At 33.0% G+C, this 4,524-nt stretch overlaps 1 long non-coding RNA gene across 1 annotated transcript; it reads right to left on the bottom strand.

Moving 5' to 3' along the window:
- Positions 1-1,970: 1,970 nt before the first annotated feature.
- On the bottom strand, positions 1,971-3,940 carry LOC127871824 (uncharacterized). Its single transcript, XR_008045578.1, has 4 exons — positions 3,425-3,940; positions 3,016-3,088; positions 2,459-2,538; positions 1,971-2,095 (listed from the first exon to the last, which is right to left on the bottom strand). It is a non-coding gene; the product is annotated as an uncharacterized LOC127871824 (long non-coding RNA).
- Positions 3,941-4,524: the final 584 nt, after the last annotated feature.

Raw genomic sequence — 4,524 nt, 5'->3', positions numbered from 1 at the left:
CAACTTCATCTTTTGCAACATTGATATTTTTTATAACTAATCCAGTCTCATTTACTTAATCGCTTCAAGTTTCTGTATTCCAGTGTTTAATTTCTTGACTTTCCTCACCAATTTCCTCTTCATCAGAAAGCTCATGTTTCTTGCTTTTACTTTTCATTTGACTATTATCCTTGGGATCATCCATTAAATTCATAGCATATTCCTGTGTACCATCCTCATCATCAGATAACGCATTCTCAAAATATTTTGCTGTTTTCGTTTTCTCACCTATAGGAGAACCTGTTTTTGCTTTTTGTTTCGAAAACTTAGCTAACGGCATTTTATCCTCCAGCTTTTTACATAGCTCTTCATAGTATTCAAACATGGCTTTCCTTTCATCGTCATTTTTTAATACACCAATCCAATATTTCATGCAGCTCTCAATCAAATTTGGCAGGGTTTCTTCAACTAAACCCTCGTGTAAAACAAACATCATAAAGTTCAAACGCTCATATCCGAATTCCCCCAAGCATTTTAGGATTCGAGTTATTTGAAGGTAACTATGAAAGGATCTGTAATAAATAATATACTTGTAACTTTGCTTAATACTGTCTTCTTGAAATGTGGTTGAGGGGTAAACATAAAGTAACAAGTCTAAAACGCACCACTAAAAAGTTGTTTCTGAACAATGAAAAGTTAAACAAGAGGACCACACTAATCTTGGATTGCTCACATGAATTAAATAAGAACGGTTGCTCTGATGCTAACACACATTATATGTGGCTTCGTCGCAGGATATAAAGTACAACATAACAATTCTTTTTCAAAATAGAATGTCACCAGAGGAACATTCAGTGCAATCAGTGAGTTATCACGGACGATGTATCCATTGCGAGTGATGCATTAGGCAGTGTAAAGTTGTAAAATCAATTTTAAACAAAGGACTATATCCCCTTAAAACCTTGACAATATGTGCTGCAGTACTATGGGAATATTACTCTGTATCAATCTAAAGATTGTAAATAGGAATACGAGTTGTGCATATAGGGTGTATCATTTGATTTAAAAAAAATGGCAATAACTTAAAAAAATCATGCTTATGAGAATCCTTGACAATCTGCGGAGGCGCTATAATTAATATGTAACCGTTTGACACAATCATATACAAGATGTAGCAAGAACTGCACGCTGACGAGAATGACAGAAAATGGACGGCAAACTGTGAAGAAATGATGCCTACTATTTGTATATCCATATGCCTTTTGGCTGTTTATACTAATTCTAAAATCCAATTGAAGTCTCTCTTAAAAGAATTCAAAGTTTTTTCCTATAGACATATACAAAATCTGTTGTGTTCCCTGATTGCCGTGTAAATAATTGAAATAAATTCAGAATTGTGTATTCAATTAATATTGCTGCAAAATCTGGCCGAATCTTTCTGACTTGTTCCATTTTTTTTAAGGTTTTAATGTTTTTTATTCTGAATCATACGGATCACCGCCAATTTTCGTTAGATCGAAATTATTTGCGATATAACTCTTTTATTTGATAATTTGTAATTGATTATTTAGGAAAATAAAGGAAACCGAATGGCCTGGTTATTAGTACAAATCAAAATATTTATATGAAATCTGATAGAGGGTCACAGAAGAAACATTTATGTGAAAATAATGCGAAATTATATATTTGTTTTCTACAGAGAAGATTTTTGGAGCAGTCTTTTAAGGAAAACTGCAATGTCACTTGGCAGCAGGTGCTTTCAGAATGAAGTTATTTAAATAAAACATTGACTTTGGACAACAGACAGCTTCTGCCCTACGGTGACTGACCATAATAGAACACTGCTGGCTCATGAAATCTAAAGAAAATGTATAATAAGTCAATTATGTAAAGTCTTTACCTGTTGAGATGGTGAAATCTATCTTCCCAGTTGTCTGCCCTGACGATTGTGCCATCTTGGTCATTGTCGAGCTGCATGCCATAGAAATCTAGCATCATTTTATAAGATGTGAGGATGCGCTTTCTTGCTTTTCTGTCCTTGTTTAATTACTCAATTTCATGAAGCTGTAATTCCTGTGCTTCCCAGTTTGAACCTTGTTCACGAATCGGGAACAACCTAATAATCATAAAAAATACTCAAGTAGTTAATACATCTTTTTCAGTTCAAAATAAGTTTCTGTTAATGGCTTTAGTATATGCACTTAGTACTGATACATCAGCGTAACAAGGAAAGTGTGAGTTAGTAAACTGCGCTTTGAAGCCAAACAGCAGTTATTTTAAAAAAGCTAACTACCAAGCCCACAACTTTGGCTATAACCTTTTCTTCATAAAACTCCACAAAACTGATGTGAAGAATTTTTGTGTTCTACCGTAAATATGGCTAAAGAATCTTTTTGGCACACGGGGAGCCCTGATTTAACTTATTACAATTTTTACTGCAACAGTTATCAACAAAGAAAAGCTGAAAGGAGCTCCATACCACTGAATATATCCTTGATGGCGTTCCAGCTTATTGTACTTTCCCCCACCAATCAGCATGGATATTGTCTATGCAGTCTCCTAGCAAAATAATAGATAGTGCTTTTGTTGTTGCATTTGTATGTTTAACATCAGTGATTTTAGATTAACACTTAGGAGTCAACACAAGAAAAAATCCTGTATGAAACGTGAATGAAATTTAAATTAAATTAAGTGAATGAGAGTTACAAGTGGTTTCTTATGTAGCAAGCTGTCGGTCAATTGAAGTAGTCACGTTTTACATGTCATGTGTACACCCAATTATACAGAGAAATACCAAGAAAAAACATCTTCAAATTAATATCTACAAAAGCTGTAAAACATAATCATCCATTAAATATTACTCGCTTAATGTAGAACAATAAAGGACTTTTTAATGTAATATTTAACAACAACAAGTCTGGATTCATAATCTATGTTTAGCTATTTATCTTAATTAATCTGAGACAATGTTACAATCCTTCCTATTTAAGCTGAGAATGTATGCTTCTACACGCTAAAATATATGTTTAAAGTTACCATCTGGACGAGATTTATTTTCATTTGTGTAGAACCTGTAGTTCAAATCTTGTTCAGGATCATCGCTTTTGCCCTGAAATCAGAATATGTCATGATTTACTGGTTCCACAAAAATAAAGAAACTTGGTAAATATTATGCCCATAACAATCATACAAATATTGAATGATTTGAACAAATTGGCTTGTTAAACTACTTTAAAAAATAATTTAAGGGCCCTTAAACGGTAATATGAAGGGCGATGAGGCTATAAACACAACTCTGATGCAAAGATTTTATGCGTACAAACATTTTCACAAGTTTAAGTGGATATAAAATAAATACAATATTTGAAAGTAGTTAAAAGCCTGACAATATTTCATTGATATTCGGACTTTAATTTGAAAAGAACTTTTTCATGTTTCCACTTACTGGGTATCCATTTCTATATTCCTCAGTGTCCTTCTGTGCCTGCCGGGTTCAAGAGTAGCCAAACATCCTCTCTACTGTATGATTACGCTGTTAAAATCAATGTGGTATAACACAGATTTGATGACTTTTATTTACATATAGTTGGTGAGAGAACTAGTTAATAACATTACCACAAGAGTTTGTTCAAGTCGAATTTCAAACAAGGTGCTTATAAATAACATGTATTGGGCATTATCTATGGTAATATTTTACAGCAGGGTCAAGTGAATTCAACCACTCTTTAGAAGCATTAGTAGAAAATATTTTGACTATTATTGCGAAACATGCTTACAAAGTGCTAAAATGCTTATTTTAAAAATAAACGTTTATGGTCCTTCAAAGTATAAATAAATTCCTTTCAACTTTCTCCTTTAGCAAGATCACTGTCCTTCTTCCTCGGTTTTCTTTCCTGTATTTATCTTAAGTTTTGATTCACTATTACCTGTAATGACTTGTTCTTTGCTTTTCTAATATGTTTCCTTTTCTGAACAGTTATTTTAATCTACCTTTTAAAACAATTACAGTAAACAGTAATAGCAAAACATATATTCCAATATTATTTTCAAAACACATTACAACTAGTTGCAATAATCCCAGCTCCCAGCTATTGACTTTGTGGGTTTCTGGATGTATTTCTCGTTTAAGTTCAACGCTCAAAGCATTTAGAAGATCTAATACAACAGCTAGTTATGTCAACCATTAATGGTATTGAGAAAACAATATGCCAGCCCGCATCATGTTTAGCAAATTATCAACAGTTCCTGTTATGATTTAACAAGGTACATAATGCACATTTTGGCCTTTTACCTTTAGTGTTACCTGCTAACACCAAGGAGCCGAGGTATTGCATGTAACATATTTGTACTTGTTTACCACATAGATACGTATTTTGAGCATTTGAAGTGTGTTAGAAAGTTAATTTTGATTAAAAGTCATTCTTACTAGATTCAAGTTTTAAAGGCTTTATTTCAACCCTTATATACTGAAGAGCACAAAACAGCATATAACCTGAGCAGATTGCAGGCTGTTCTGGTTTTATGCTGTTCGCACATAGCCATTTT

Source organism: Dreissena polymorpha, chromosome 1 (genome assembly GCF_020536995.1).
Source record: "Dreissena polymorpha isolate Duluth1 chromosome 1, UMN_Dpol_1.0, whole genome shotgun sequence".
In the NCBI taxonomy this organism is placed as follows: domain Eukaryota; kingdom Metazoa; phylum Mollusca; class Bivalvia; order Myida; family Dreissenidae; genus Dreissena; species Dreissena polymorpha.
The sequence above is the reverse complement of the archived record's forward strand: the minus strand, read 5'-3'. Positions and strand labels throughout refer to the sequence as shown.